The 18122-nt window shown below is 34.3% G+C and overlaps 1 long non-coding RNA gene across 1 annotated transcript in view; it reads left to right on the top strand.

Annotated features, from left to right (window-relative positions):
* Positions 1 to 12132: 12132 nt before the first annotated feature.
* Positions 12133 to 18122, top strand: part of LOC136845755 (uncharacterized) — a 29843-nt gene continuing 23853 nt past the window's right edge. The window contains exons 1-2 of the long non-coding RNA XR_010855247.1: positions 12133 to 12256; positions 13124 to 13341. This is a non-coding gene — a long non-coding RNA (uncharacterized lncRNA). The remainder of the gene's footprint in view (positions 12257 to 13123; positions 13342 to 18122) is intronic.

The raw sequence follows: 18122 nt of genomic DNA, 5'->3' as shown, positions 1-18122 counted from the left end.
CTTAATTATTTTCTTTTACGGTTTTAAATCACCATTCTTTTAAATACTTTGTACCCTTAAGGTTGTTGAATGTTACAAATATTTTTTTATTTGTGGTTAACACTTATGTATATATTTTGTCATAAAATAGGTGCCTTTATTTACTATTAAGATGATTGAACTGCTGTACTTTAAGGTACAGTACTTTACGAATTCTTTTTGCCATCTTTGGGCAAATCTTTGAAGGAACTGAGACAGCTATGCTGGGGTTCATTTGTGGGTTGTCTACAGAATTTGTAGAGAGTGAACTGTGATGTAAAGGCTGCTAAAGATGTTTTACGTGTATAAAGAAGCTTTATAAGTGATGTTTGGTCATGTGAATTATGTTCGAAAATATTTTCTACTTGATGAAAAGGACCTTGAAGAAGGTCTTGAAAGAAGTTCTAGGTCGTATGTTGTCATATGAAAATAACTGAAAAATTGTGAAAAAGACTCGCCAAAAGTAATACTAGTTTTCAATATCAGCAAAATGTAATTTTATTTGGTATTGTTATTAACTCTACACTCAAAACTGAGTTGAATTAGTATTGTCTATGTATTGATTATTATTTAGAGGTTGTTACTATATAACGTGGACAATTTTAAAATTAACAACACAATGGGACCATGATAGGGGAACAATAGCCCCACACTACCCTCGTCTCATCTGCAATCCTCCCCACCCCCCCGTCACTCACAACAGTAAATAAATAATTTATTTTTTTTATCTTCAATCGAAAAATGACGGAATTGATTGCTAGTAATTTTGATTAATTTTACTGGAGTTGTATTTCTGAGTCATGGGTGGATTATTATTACCAATTTGATTTTTATTCTTACTCTTCTATAAATTTAAACTAACTCGAACTGCTGATGCAGTTTTGAAGGCAGGGCCCTGACTTTGGACCATGATAAAGGAGTGTAAGTTCCAGAATGTCACCTGTCACTGCAGGCAACCTCTGTAAGAGCGAAATTCTGAACGCTACAGTCAGCTTCAGGGAACGCGACGAAATGAATCGTTTCTAAAAAACGTAGCTCGAATTCAATTTTCGTTCTCATTCCCTCATTCTTTTCTGGACTGACATTGAATAACTTTGCTCTTTTGTAGAAAGCATTGACGGGAGAGCGTAAATTCCAAAGCAGTTCACAAGTCATGACAGCGCATTTCCCCCACAAAAAATAAATAAATAAATAAAAATTAATCGCCTCGTTACCGTTAAGATGTAAATGGAACGGTAATTTTTTTAAAATATAGAAATTAACATTATAGTAATTATATTTCCCTATGTATATGAAATCATTTCTTTTTGCTTTGATTGTCGTTTCCCTTAATAGGGCGTGGGGCTCCAGAGAATAAAGAAGACAGTATTCACTGCCATATTCATACTTGATCTACTGAATCGAAGGTGAACCCCATGTACAAAATTTCATGAATCATTATCACACGCTGTGTCAATCGCCTTTGTTTCGCATGCACTCTTACTATCTACTTATTCGGGCCCTTTTGTTCCAATATCTTTCAATCCATCTACCCAGCCCAGCTGAATTATACACTATATTTTCTGGTTTCCACAAACGCAGGGACAAAGTAGCGTTCGTCACTTTGCTGTTTGTCAACAGGTATCTTGTTTATTTTTATATTATTCAGAAGTTTGATTTATTTCTAGATGAACGGTTTCCAGACCGTTGTTGATAATAATCTCGCAACCATTAACCTGCACAGCTCATTCAGGGATGCCAAAAATGTCGTGGTTTTTATACATCAGGGCTAGTAGCTGCGATACTATCTTCAGATTTGATCATGGTCTGCTCAATGAACTACGATCGATAATCAGATATTCACTACGTCATATGAAACACCTGCTGTCTTTGCATAACATATATATGCACACATACATATATTTACATACACAAACACACACAAATAGATACATACATACATACAGTACACCTACATAACATGCAAACATAATCATTCAGAAGCCAAACCGTTTGTCTTCGTACATACGACTGCACGCACCCACGGACAGGGGGAACCACAAAGATTGTAGCAAAAAAGTTGACAACAGACGGTCATAGTATGCTAAATTAGTCCTCTAAGCCCATATACAGTAGGTATCGATTGGGACCCAATACACTATGATATCCTCTCGCAATTAATAATTTTTTCCTGACGATGTTTTTCTCTCCGTACGAACGTTGATGTTTTCCGGCAGACACTATAAATCAAGGCTGTCTCTTTCAGCAATTACTAGACATTCATAGGCACGGAGAATGTTTACACATTATTTTTCTTCTAGGTGTGTGCAGTATATATATATGTATATATATAACTATATATATATAACTATATATATAATTAATATGTATATATATATAATATATATATATATATATATAATATATATATATATATATATATATATATATATATATATATATATATATATATATATATATATATATATATATATATATATATAGATAAATAGATGTATAGATAGATATAGGTTTATTTATATATATATATATATATATATATATATATATATATATATATATATATATATATATATATACACATAATGTGTATGTGTCTGAATATGAGCGTTTTCATATTTCCTAGACCTTGAGCGTTTGTATGCTAATGTGCAGCTGTATGGGTACGTGAAGTACAATCTTAGGTAGGAAATTATTTTCGAGAAAAAGTGTGAATACTTAATTATTATTATTATTATTATTATTATTATTATTATTATTATTGTCGTTGTAAGGAATGACCATTTTAAAACCGTATTTGTGCTAATGGTACTAAAATGCTCACAGCTGATTTCTTTCGGCTTGTTAATACAATCAAGGGATTAACCTAGAATCCATAGTCGGTCGCTCCCTTTACGGAATAACGCGATTTGTTACATTCAAACAGACCTTCCTTGTGTCATATATATATATATATATATATATATATATATATATATATATATATATATATATATATATATATATATAGATATGATATATGTGTGTGTGTGTAAACGTGTGTATATATATATATATATATATATATATATATATATATATATATATATATATATATATATATATATATATACATTATATATATAATATATATATATATATATATATATATATATATATATATATATATTGTCACGAAGTGATCAAGCACCTGGTTATTACACAAATAATAAGACCAAGAAATTTACCTCACTTCAGCCAGATACTTGAAACCTCATAACAATAATATTAAGACTGGATACTCTAAAGGTACAGTGATCCTGTAAAACTTCTTTAACACTTGAAAAATCAATCTAAATTTGTCAAGTTATGGGTGAGGTAACAACTGATAAGCTATAAACAGACTAGGGGAAAAAGGGCATCACTCCATCAAGTACTATAATTGTTTCCCTGGTTCTAGTTCACTTTGATAAACGAGAACTAGACAGATATATCACTTACGTTGAATACACACACACAAATCTCTAATCACTGGTGGTCAAAATGAAACACTGTGCTTTTAAAACTTTAAACAGACAAATTTATTTCTAAGTTCAAAAGTTATAAGCAGAGTTCACAGTCTCAAAAAGATTTACTATTACTTGACAACAGTGTAAGATTTAAGTATTTCTTAACCAAGATTATCTCATAAAACATTAATTTATCAAGAAATCAATTTAATTAAGCAAAATTCAAATGATCAACACTCACTCCAGATTGTAATGTAAATCTTAATAATTGAAATCAACACAAATGTTCACTGAAATCTTAATAATTGAAATCAACATAAGTATTCACTGAAATCTCAATGAAACCAATACCAACAAAACACTAATTAATCACCAACACAAACTTTGGGAAACACAGTGAAATTATAAACACATGAGCATATAATGATAATATGAAAACACGAACTTATAAGAAAGTAATATGCAGAAATAAATATAACAACAGCAATTTCACTAAGAAAATATGTTTAAAGATTATATCAGTCTTTCAAAAGATTACCTTCACTTTTAAAAGACTAAACTCACCTCTTACTAAAATCACAACTACCTTTCACAAAGACAACTTTTCAGTTTTAAACATGATACAATACAAGTAAATAAGCACATTACCTTACTCAATCATGTAACCTATAAAACACACTTTACCACAATGGCTGTAGAACACAAATATTTTAAACCATTCTCAAAAAATATTATATCTCGTGGGAGAGTTTTACCAAACTTATATATCTAGGAGAGTAACCACAGTTTTACACCCTTCTATTGAATAACAATTGAGAGAGAGAGAGAGATCTTATTAATGCTAGGTCCCTTACCAGACTAACTGTTTTTGTTCACCATCTCTGCTTTTATCTTCAAACCTGGGTTGCCAGTTAGTCACTTCAACTCATAGAATAACCTTTGGAACTAGTCAGGTTAAAAGATGTCAACCCTCGTCACAGATCCTTATCTCTCTCCTCGCTTTCTCGTCTCCTGGAAGTCAAGCCCAGCTGTGTGTCCACAGGATGTACTGGTTACCAAGATATCTCTGAAACTTTAACTCCCAAGGAACATGGAATGTTAAGAACATAAAAGAATATGTAACATTTATAAGCATTATAAAGTCACATCATTACACTTCACAACATATGAAATAGCTGTAAAAAAAAAATGAAAATCACAGACAATACATCAAAACACAGAACAAATATTACTTTTACAGAATGGTTATATATTATAATATCATATTATAATGTATATATATATATATATATATATATATATATATATATATATATATATATATATATATATATATATATATATATATATATATATATATATATATATATATATCTTCAGGTCTTTCAGGTGAATCTAAGTTATACATATATGCAATATACATATATACATATGTACACACACACACACACACACACACACACACACACACACACAATTATCCTTCTGATATATATATATATATATATATATATATATATATATATATATATATATATATATATATATATATATCTGTTTGCGACACACGTTCAGAAATTTATTTAGTTAAAATGATAATGGTTCTGTTTGTTTTGTTTTTCTAAAATTCGAGTGTGTGTAGTAATGAAATATAACGACAATCAACAGTTAATGTTGAATAGGAAGTCATCTGACGAATGTTTTCTCCCTCTAGATTCCAAATGTGTATCCATTTTTGAAATATTATTCGCTCTCACTCACTAGTTCACTTAATCACTCACTCACTCACGCGCACGTGAGTAAAAGCATATCTTGGCAGAGGCAAAGAGACTTTGAAATTCAGTGTTCTGATGCATACTATATATGTAACTGGGCAACATGCCTCAACTTAAATCTACGTTTCTCTGGGTATTTTAAACTGCTTCTAAGTAGTTATTGTCATAAGTAATATTTACCTTGATGCAAAACTCTCACTCTGTATGTATTCATGTTTGTTTTTATTTTCTATAATATATATATATATATATATATATATATATTATATATATATATATAATATTTTCTCCTATATATTCCAAATATATCCATTTTTATATATATATATGTATATATATAGTGTGTGTGTGTGTGTGAGTAAAGTACATATGTATAGAGGCAAATGTATATATATATATATATATATATATATATATATATATATAAATATATATATATATTTTATATATATATACATGCAGTTATTGTCATATACATATATTATATATATATATATATGTGTGTGTGTATGGAGAGAGAGAGAGAGAGAGAGAGAGAGAGAGAGAAAGAGAGAGAGAGAGATACAGACATGCACATTACTGTATCAAGAGCGTCGATATACTTCCATATTCGTTTAAGAGAAGGCACGGAACTGTTATGGACAATCTTTTCACCATTAACTATGCAATTTGTTGTAACGGGTATATTAATAGTGAATAAAAAATATTGACCTATTGGTATTCTTTGAACTCTACTGACAAAGATAGACTACATAAATGTATTTACATTCAGAGAGAGAGAGAGTATGGTAAGTCTTGGGTGGGCTGCCGTAGCGTCAGTTCACATTGAACTAGTCCTAATATGTAATCCATTCCACATCCAGTCTCAGAATACTGAAGGAAAGGATCGATGGTCTGAGCAATGAAGAGTGTAGGTACTTGTAACTGTGGGAAAGAAGTCGATAAGGCCTATTCATATGGTTATTATCCACCCCAAACCTCCCTACCCCAACGCCCTGCTTCCTCTCCAAGGGAGAAAGCTCCCGTCTTGATAGTAAATAACTTTCGTTTTGCTTTGTAACGTTTCAGATGTTATTTTGCTCAACAGTTTTGGAACTGAGATTGGCAAGACCTAACCCAGTTATTTCATTCGTGCAATGATTGCCTTAACCTTCCTTATTTGGTGTTGCTGACCTATTCACAGTTATAATTCATATTTTCATTCATTCTTATTAGTTTACGAAGTCTCTCGATCAGCACAAAATTTAATGAACTAATTCATTCCTTTACGCACAACTTAAAATTGACTTCTCTTATGCTGATCTTTATATTTTCTTTCTCCACTTATGGAACATGCCCTGGAACAATGTATTCTTTCTTACGCCACTACTATCCATTTACGGAACACCTTTTATGATTGGGGCATAGGTCCCGGTGGACTTTTTACCTTCCAGTTTAACGTCAGAAGTCAAGAAAGGAAACGTAATAAAAGACGAAAACATCCCTTGCATGCGTCTCATGTTTTATAGTTATGCTTCATTTATCATCATAGCAGCATTTTATGTGCGTGATTGACGGCATTAGTGCGTGCATTAAATCGCTGGTTACCCAGTCGGTGAAATTAGCAAAGTTGGGTCAGGTCGTAGTATGGAGACGGTTGGCCACGAAGATAAATGCCAGATGTTAATAAGAAACGGGTGAATTTCGAACAATCAAATATTTCCTGGCAAACCGACGTTAGTATTAGTAAGTTAGGTCAAGTCCGTAACTTACTTTTATTTATTCGTTATCGCAGACCTCGTCATGTTATCCAGTCATTTTGCGTTCGTAAGAAGAGATTAATTTTAGACAGCATTCATTGTCATTGAGAAGGTTAGCGACATCTTTTTATATAACGGTCGTGCAATTACATCGTTGTGCATAGCGGTCTTGCAATTACAATTCAGAGACGGGTCAACTGTGCTACTGTCATTAGCTAAGAAATGCTTCTGAAGAATGTTCAAGGTTGATGCATCATCCTAACTTATGTCTATGTTAATACTGTGTATATTGTATCATTCATATCAAATGATTAGGTAAAATCATGAGAAGCGTGAGATATAAATACATCAGCTATGAAAGTAATAATTCGTCGAATGGCTTCAGAAAAGACTCGGAATGCAATCAGCATGTTTGAAGAAAAAATATAGAAAGTATCAGCGTGATTAAAAAAATAATAATTGTAATTCAAAGTATCGCCGTTAACCGATGAGATATAGTTCCATCTTATTGTGAATTTACATCGCTTTAATGACATTTTTTTAAATACAGCCGTAATATAGATTTTTATCCAAAAACACCAATGGAATTTTCTTTTGAAATGTAGTAAATTTTGGAGACATTACTTATAATTCATTCCTGATTCTGCACTACAAGATTTCGATGCTCATTATCGGAATCACATGTGTATTTGTGGCCTAATATTTGAGAACACAAAGATTATATATATATATATATATATATATATATATATATATATATATATATATATATATATATATATATATATATATATATATATATATATATATATATATATATATATATATATATATATATTCATATATAACAAGTATATATATTATATATATGTATACATATATATACATATATATATATATATATATATATATATATATATATATATATATATATATATATATATATATATATATATATATATATATATATATATACACATACATATACATACATACATACATATATATAATGATGACGTTATGGCCCAGTGGGATAAAAAAAAAAACTTGGTGGATGTAGCACTAATGTGGTAAACTTGCCTTTTATAAGCTAATTGTTAATGGTTGGTGTCACAATTATTTAAAAATTCATTTTTGAACTCAGTATTTTGTTGAAGATATATAGATATATTTAACGAAGTTATTTCAGTAACATCATGCAATTAAAATGTAACCTGATTTACAAAGGTGTTTTTCTCTATTGATCGGTGACTTCATTCATATTTAACTCTGATCGATGTAATGGAATGTGTTTTCAATTGTTAATGGTACATTACAGGTCTAGCATGCCATGACATATTGTTCATGGAAATGTCCCTGAATGCTTTAATTTACATAATTTTGTTTTAATTCAGCGACGGTTGGACAGTCGATGAAATGGAGAAGTTTGAGAAATTTAACAAAAATACTTTGTCTTTTTTTGGGGGGAGGGGGGGAATAAAAGAGAATCGACTGAAGTTGAAATATGATAAAGATCAGTAAAATTATGTAAAGTAAATGTGTTTTGCTTAATTATGAATTACTTTTGACTGTATATTGTGATTATTACCATGGTTTCTATTTATTATTATTATTATTATTATTATTATTATTATTATTATTATTATTATTATTATTATTATTATTATGTGCTGTTGAAGAATTTTCTATAAACTGCGTTTCTATATAAAACTACATTTCTTATGTCACCAGAAAATTATGGCCAGTAATCAGATTTCCATACATTTCATTTAAAACGTGAACGAAGGCTACAGCTACTTAAAGTCTGTTATTTGAACTGACGATTCTCACTCTTTTTCTGTAATATGGCGTGAAAATGCAAAGAATTCTTTCGTTGTTTTGGTTTGTGCTGTGGAAACCCCTTTAGCTTACTACTGTAGCCCTCGCACTTCTTATCCGGAAGTGTTCTTTTTCTTAAATTCCCTCTTGTCCGCTCTGTCACAAGCATGCTCTTGCACAATCCACTTGTGATAAAAGTGTAGGCACAGGTTACGTGGCATAATTAGTCTTTGCCAGTCTTGTGGTAACGCCATTTTGTTTTTAAGGATCTAAGTCTTCGTTACCTTCGTGCATGTGTTGCACGAGGATTGCAGCATGTCATTACGTATTTAGAAAGACTGCATTATGATTTGTAGAAAGCAAACTGCAATCAATTGGCACTTTCTTGACGATGTCGGTTACTGAACACTTTCACGTAGTGTACAAAAATAATCTACGCAATCACTAGGAAGACGTTGGTGAAATTACTGCCAGTGGATTTGACTCAGATGATTTTGTGAATACTTGTGTGTTGTGTCTTCCACACGCGCACAGGAGACGTGTGATATCGAACACAGTTGAATGCATATCGTCTAGTCACTCATCGACATAGTAGGACATTCCACCGTAGATTAGGGACGATGGATTCAATCCGTCGTTTTTGCACAGTGCCTGTTCTTATATTTCATTTCGTAGCGTCAAAACCGGAAGGTGAAATCATGCCGTCTCTGGGATTACACTTAAAAGGGATTCCGCCATCAAGTATTTCCAGCTGCTTTGCCATACATGGTCTGTTCTTCTTAGAAATAAGAAGGAAGAAGAGCAGCTTTTAAGCGTAATCCTCGTACACGCGCACCGTAGCTTAAGGGCATTTATATTAGACAGGTGTAAATATGTTGGTTGGTTGAAGGCTTAATGTAAAGTTGTAACTAGTATTTTTATCTTTCACTGAATTAAGTATAGACGGTTAATGTGCCACTGTGATACGTGACCAGCGCAAAAATAAAAAAGTTTGTTCAGGATTTCAAATAGTTTCATTTTCCCTCTTCATTCGAATTTGCGATCTGAGGTGAATTTAACAAACCTCACCTTGGACACATACTTGAAGCTCAAGATTATTCTAATGGTGCCGCTTATGAAGTAAGTGTGGCAGAATCTGACCTTGAATCACCTCAGATATTTCGAAGATAGAACACCAAAATGAACAATATAAGCGCGAACGAAAAAAAGTTCCAGTGACATCCTGAAATTAACAGTGGACAAGTTCAAACATCTGTGTAAGTAGCTGAATGTCTAACTGCAGCAGACGTTATCTGTATCATGTATACCATCATCTTAGTCCGTTGAACTCTGATAATTGGGAATGGGAGTGTCTCGCATTTTGGAGAGTCAGTCCATTGTCAGCCGGTATGCAGGACACGTGTAATTTCTGCTCGCTAACGGAAGCGTTATTTCAAAGCAAGTGTTACGTATATAAACAAATCTTAATTTTTGATATTGTTCACACGCAAGATGCAGTTAAACCCTCGAATTGTATAGGACCTCTTTCTCTTCAGCTGACAGGTGAGTACGAGTATTTGGTTTGGCAAATTCGTATGCTTTTCCTTCCATGCCTTCCGTTTTTTTTTTTTTTTTCATTATTCCCTTTCCTTCATTTCGAACAAATGACGCACTGATAATCTGACTGTGGTTGTCATTCTTGTATTTGTAGATATATTCATCACAGTGTACCCTCGGGGCAATACGATGACGAGAACGTTGAACTTTACATCCTCGTTTTCGATAATCTGAACGACAAAGTATAACACGCGCCCACCTTTCTATCTTTTAACAGGCGTCATTGACCTGTCACTCATCTCTGAGGATGAAGCAGCGAAGGTGGACTAAAATGTTGAAACCTTATTTGCTGTCGATCAAGTCACTTTTGGAGGTAAGTCATTCCGTATGTCAGATTACGTTTCTCGCTTTTTTATGTTTAACTTGATAAGGTGAGGGATGCATGAGATATTAAATCATACTGTTTGGTTCGCCACTCCCTCTGCGTGTCTCTGATGCTTTGATGAATGAGGCACACGATTAGACAGCTGAACAATACGCACGCGATGTAGTTATTGGCAGGAAGACCTGAGGATATGAGCTAATCGCTGAGGTGGAAGTTCCTGTTAAGATTTAAGATTTCCTCCCTTTGTATATGTATATAATATATATATATATATATATATATATATATATATATATTATATATATGTATATGTATATGTATATATATATATATATATATATATATATATATATATATATATATATATATATATATATACATATTTATGATCGGTAGTGTCCTTGTCTTATCAGTGAGGAAACCTAGGTTTGGACTTGATAGAAGACGGGTGGATGACTGCATGATATTAATACAGTGTGGTACGATGACCGACATGAGTGAAGTACCTGACGGTTAGTCGAATGCGGTGTTCGTAACCAGTGTTAAGAGGGCATGGAGTTTACATCCTCATCTTAATTGACTTGTTGCAAGCCGAATGACTGATGCCGCCCGAAACCAGTGCTCACTAAAAAAGAAAAAAAAAAAAAGTATGTTGTGGAGCACTGGGTAAATTACAAGGTCTGAAGTTCAATCACAGCCGTCCAGCTGTGAATGGGTACAAGCACCAGCTGTAAATCAAACGAAAAGTCATAGGATTAGTAACCTCATGCCTAGGACGTGCTGAGAACCAGAAGACTACTTCCTTCTACTGTCAACCCCAATGGGTAGTTTCCCCAAAAGTCACAGCCAGATTCATGTATACCATAAAATTAGGTTACGTACTGAAGTTTCCTGAATTATATAAAAAAAGCCTGGCTAAATACTATTATGACAGCTAATTCCACCTCTTCGCTGCCATACAATAGAGATGAGATATTCGCACCCTCAATGTACTGTCTTCAAACAGTGCTAATCAAGTAAATATTTTTTACATTTTACTTTGGCTTTAAAACTAATTTTCCACATTTTGATATGACATCGGCAGTTTTCTTGTGTTACATAAAACTTGATATGTCTCATTGTTATGTAAGTCTCATATAGAAGTGCAAGAGATCTTACGTAACTCATCACTGAGGGAAATCTTGGTACCATATACAATGCTGCAGATTTTTTTTATGTTTAGTATGGAATCTTATTTCAGCTACGTCGCAGACTAAGAGTGTTAGCTCTACCTTAGTTAACAGGATCTGATTCCTTATTCAATGTTAGGCTCAGATGCTCATATGTTTTGTATTATATCGCTTATATTTTCCTTTGTTTATATCTCTTGTTGTATCCGCTTATCAGTAAACATGTAGAGGGAAGATCGTCTGTTACTGCCGACCTCCATCCAGGATAAATTGACAACAGTTTTAAGGCATACGAAATAACAACGCACACACCTCTTTACCATTTCAGGTAAGTAATGGCCATCAGTTTAAAATTAAAACGATGACAGGCAGCAACGACAGGAACTCACGGCAGAACGAGATACATCAGTAGCAGAAGTTAGAGTAGTGGTAGGCTACCTTAAGGCAGAAAATCGTCGACAACAACTTGTCGTTTGGATGGCATCGGTTAACTAACAGTCATCATCGGTAGAGGCTCACATAGCTAAGGCAGGACAAACAGTTAGGTTACCGTTGATGATCAACTTACCCTCACACAGTCATCATTAGTAGAAGTAGTCATAGGAAAGATGGTAGACTCAGTAGAATTTAAACACTAGAATGAGTTGCTGACCCTAAATTAATCTTCCCGTATATCGTGCAACAGTATCATAGAAAACGTAATCTATAGTCGTCACAGAAAATGAATATAGGGTTTAAATGGGATACCCTGATTTTAATCGAAGACCCACCGTGGAGGAAAATCATAGGTCTTTTGATCGATCATGTTAAGGGATCTTAACCTTGGGTCCATGGACCCCTTGGGTTTACATAGGTAGGCAAAACTGAAGACTGGTTTCCCGCCAGTCGTCTCCTGGAAGTTTGACCACCTTTTGTTGATTTTGTTGATGTGTTTTGTGTATATTTATAATATTTGCCGACTTTTGTTTATGCTATTATATTAATCCCTAAGTGTCTGATACTAAACACGGCCCCCATTTTGCACGTAAACTGGTAGGCTAGTTACAGAACCAGAGGGGCTCATAGAAAATTTAATTAAACATAAAATTGAAGTTTAATCTCCCATATTTTCATCTTGCAAGATGTATTTTATTATTATTAAAAAATTGTGCTTACCATGCATGATTAACCTGACATCGTCTCTCGTAACGAACAGGGTATACAGAGAAACAAGAGCTCTAAGGATACGTTTACGCTGGCGGCGATTCGGCAGGTGCAGACGGTCTAAGGGTAAAGAATTCTCTATGTGGAGCCACTGCTAACTGTAACTTGGTCGTTACATCATGCTGTAAAATTGGAGATTCGGCAACAGCAGACTCAGATGGTACTTTTGCGCATCCTCCATATTTCTCGTTCAACTTTCCGATGATTTAGGTAAGATGCAGATGTAGCAAAATTCTGGTTACTATATAAATTTGTGCTCGTATGAATGTGACAAAATGTAAATTTTTTGCCTGCTTATAGCTTTGTTTTATTGTTAAATTTATATGTATCTTTATTATGTAACTTTGTCTATGCCTCCAATTTCTTTAAATATTACTTTTGCTTGACTGTAATGAATATTTGTCGCCTTTACGGGTAAAGAAGTGCCTTCCTCCATCTAAACCTTTGCTCCCCTCTTGACCTTCAACCCCTAACAGGTTCCACCCAAACCCTCTACCTCCTTCCTCCTCACTCATCATAATATGCCCATATCATCTCAGTCTCGACCGTCTTATCATAATAATAATCCTACCATCCCAGCACTTCTAATTTCTTCATTTTCCAGCCTCTCATGCAGCGAGATCCTCAAATTCCACCTCAGCTTCCTTATTTCGGCTTGCTCAAGTTTCTGTTCCTCCCTCCTCCTTCGTGCCCGTACTTCTGAACTATACAGTGGGTTTTCATTTCCAGTTTATTTGGCATTCTTTTGTCGCAAACTGCCCTGCTACCTCCCTACAATTCCCCAAAGCTACTTCTGTCCTATTTCTAACCTCAGCTTCGCACCCTCCCTTCTAAATTGAAGTAGATGCTAAGTATTTGAAACTCTTCCATTTTAAATCTAAGCCCCTTCTATCTTGTATAAATAACCTTATCCCCTCCTTGCTTGTTGGGCAGCATAACCTCAGTTTTACCCAAATTTTCTTCATATCACCCCATTCAAGAGATTTCTGTCACTCTCATACAATTCTTTGCACTTCTTCAACAGTCTTCCGTGATCACTAAATCATCTGCATATAACAGTACCTATAGGTTTGCATTCCTAATCCCTTCACTCAATACATCCATAATCCATACGGAAAGAAATAGGCTAAGTGCCGATCCTTGATGTAAACCAACTCTTAACTTCAAAAATTTGTCTACCACAGGCTGTTATTACTGCTATTATTCTTCTTTTACACATCATTTCAACCAGCCTAACCAACTTTTTTGGCATTTCTCAAAATGCTACCTCCATTTGAATTCTATCAATGCCTTTTGTAGGTCCCACTGTAGGCATTACTTTAGGCTCTTCGGCCCCGAGCTGCAACCCCTTTCATTCCTCTCACTGTACCTCCGTTCATTTCTTTCTTCCATCTCACTTTCCACTCTCTCCTAACAATAGTTTCAAAGTGCACCAGCGAGGTATTCCTCCTGTTACACCTTTCAAAACTTTCTACTCTTAATTTCCCTTTCAGCGCTAAATGACCTCATAGGTCCCAGCGTTTGGCCTTTGGCCTAAATTCCATAAGCTATTCTATCCTTTCTGTAGGTCCATAAATATAGAGGAGAGTGTGTAATGCCTCTCAGCCTCGTTTTCTGTGACTCTCTTCTTATAAAGTCAGCATCGGCTGTACCTCTCCCTCTAATGAAACCGTTCTGCTGTTCATCAGTCTACATTTTTTCGTGATCTCTCATCCAGTATCCTCTCTAAATCCTTCAGTAAATGATCTTTTAGCCTGATTTCTCTGTTACCATCCTCTCAGATTGCCTTTAAAGATACCAGCATCCATTTCACCACTCTGTTCCAAGTACCTGTAACATTTCAGTTTGCGCCTCTGATGGACCTGGTGCTTTGCTATTCTTCCTGTTACTTACATCCTTTTTCACTTCTGTAGAATGTATTTCCATCATCGGCCCCACCTCCCCCAAATTCTCTATTTCATTCTCTGTTTAAAGGATCCAAATTATAATAATCTAACCATCTTCGTCTTATATCGCCATCCTTATGTAAGATATTTCCTTCTTTATCTTGAAGACACATGAGTGACTCAGATCTTGTCTTTAATTTTTCATTGAGTTTGATGTTCTGTAAATATCCTTGTCACCCTTTTTTGTTCCTAACCTCCTACTCGACTCGTCTGTTGCTCTTCCTGTTGTTATGCCAAATATCTCCTTACTTTCTCTTTTCTCCTCTGTGTATCATTCATCGGCATTTTGCACGTCTCGCCTTCTTATACTTCAAAGCCCTAAACTTTCGCCTAATTTAATCTAGTGCCTCTCAATTTCACCATCACTTTTCTCCCCCTCTTGAAATTCCATAGCCACTTGTTTGCCCTGCTGCTTCCTCTGCACCTTTCACGCATTTTTTTTTTTTTTTTTGTCATTCCAAATATTTTCTATTCTCGTCTAAATTTGTAAATTTATTCCTACTGGTTGTCTTTGTTTTACATGCTTCTATGTTGCTCATGCTTTCTTCCTTTAAGATTCTATATATATACATGTATGTATATATATATATATATATATATATATATATATATATATATATATATATATATATAGACAAAAATTTGCAACGCATGTAGATAATTGAATATGCATGTGTATGTGTTTGTATGTTAGCATTGCAAATTGCAATTATGCATGCATACATGAGAGAGAGAGAGAGAGAGAGAGAGAGAGAGAGAGAGAGAGAGAGAGAGTTTGCGGTGCTTGAAACAAGGAAGTTGCGATATATTGCAACTTTCTATGCATAATGGACGTTAGTAGGACATTAATTTGTATTTTATCAACTTTGAAGGAGAAGCCGTTCTGGTCCCCGAAAAATCCCAGGAGCTAATAAAATATACCAGCTCGCAACATTGCAATAATGCAAGCAAGTTGGAATATATTGCAATTTTGGCTGAATTTTTGGCATAACGGACCAATCGCTTTACCTTTCTTTAGTTGAAGCAAAAGCTGGTTCGTTCCCTAAAAACATCCGAATTGTCTTACTATTTTTAATGATGTGAGTTTGTTTAGAACCTTGCCGTATTGCAAGCAAATTGCAATATATTATGATTTCAAATGCATATTTGTAATTAGAGTCCTAGTAGACAGCCTTTTATTCTGTTTGATGCTTCTACAGTTGGTTTGCAACTTCCAAAATCCAAGAGATTACACTTTATCTGATCTACATATGTGAAAATGTATGTATGTATGTATGTGTGTATTCCAGCATAACTCTGAAACGCATTGAGCAATTTCATGCATACTTGGTGTACATATAACTTACTATCTCGAAAAGAATGCTGTGGGCGTAAGACATCACTAGTACCAAAGGGGTTGGGGGTGGGAGTGGCTTCCCTGAGACAGGGCTGGTTCTGTCCATAGACTTAGTAATTAAATAAACTTTAGGGGTTTATCATACCTCATTTCGGTATATATATGACTTACTATCTGGAAAAGAATACTGTGGTGGGGAACACATCACTGGTACCAAAGGGGGTGACATGTAAAAATAACCAAAAATTACAGATATGAATGTCTTAATCCATAGTTTTTGAGGTCACTGAGATGAATAGTGACACCCCCGATGCCCTTTAAGTCCAAGTTCAGCCCCGAGAAAGGGGGTTAGAGAAGTGGTGAAAAATAGAATATAAAAAATGATATTAGTGTCTAATCCATAGTTGTCGAGGTCGCTGTGATGAATAGCGATAATCCCAGTGCCCTTTAAATCCAAGTTCAGGCACGATAGGAATGGGGTGTGAGAGGGGGTGAAATATAAAATGTAAAAAATGTTGGACAATGTAACTGGAGCAATTTCTTAACAGGAAAGGGAAAGGGGAGAGAGAGAGAGAGAGAGAGAGAGAGAGAGAGAGAGAGAGAGAGAGTAGAGGGGTGTTAGGGTGGAGAGAAAGAGAGTAGAGGGAGTGTTAGGGAGGGAGAGAGAGAGAGAGAGAGAGAGAGAGAGAGAGAGAGAGAGAGAGAGAGAGAGAGAGCGTATTGGTTGTCATTCAGAGTTTTCCTTGGCAGTACCAGGTTGGTCAGCTAGTTTCAAGTAAAATTTGCAAGCTCCTAGAAAAAAGCATAAGGCTATAGACCTGTTATTTTCACGAATTTAGCCTTGCTTGCAACATTGCAGTATTACAAACTCATTTTAATAAAAGCCAATTTTGCATGCATGCAAGCCTTTTAAGGTCCAACAGACTACATTTTACCCTTTTGCAAAGCAAAGTTGGTTTGCTTCCACAAAAAAAAAATTCTAGGCTTTATCTCTGTTATGCTGATGAATTTTTCCTTGCTTTCAACACTGCCCTGTTGCCAGCAAATTGCAAAATATTGTAATGCTGAACTCAGTCTTCATTAGAAGCCCAATAAACATAATTATATTGTGTTAGAAGGAAAGATTGTTTTGCTATTTTATACTAATTTAGCAATAATTGCAACATTACCTTAGTACCTCTACTATCATCATATTTCACACAGCAACTCCATCTGCAACATTGCAGTGAGTCGGATATTTGTTGTTCTTTATAATAGCCGCCAGATTAAGTCATTCTGAAATAAAATGGTTACATGAACTTTTCATGACCTTTGTTGTAAGGCAATGATACGGGTATACATTCCGGAGTTATTCATTTGTCTTGATTCAGTTTCATACAAGCGAAACTAAACTGTAATTTTCATGTGATCAAAGGAAGTTGTCTTGTGTTCTATCTAAAAGAATGATAATTGGGGTTTTATAATTCATTATCAAATGCAATTGTATTAAAATAATCAATTAATGAGATCGTACTTTGGTTTTGTCTTCACATCTCCGTATACTCTAAGGCGGCCACGTGGTCACCGTGCAGTCCTTTCTCCACCAAAAAAATTTACAAAAATTTCAACTATAAGCAAGTCGTTAACGACATCTATTGGCCACCGTAGAAAATCAGCGCCAATGAACTATTGCATCTTCAAAGATGGGCATGAAAGCTAGCTAGATTATT

The sequence above is a fragment of the Macrobrachium rosenbergii genome, chromosome 14 (genome assembly GCF_040412425.1).
Source record: "Macrobrachium rosenbergii isolate ZJJX-2024 chromosome 14, ASM4041242v1, whole genome shotgun sequence".
NCBI lineage: Eukaryota > Metazoa > Arthropoda > Malacostraca > Decapoda > Palaemonidae > Macrobrachium > Macrobrachium rosenbergii.
Note: the sequence above shows the minus strand (reverse complement) of the source record. Positions and strands in the feature narration are given on the sequence as shown.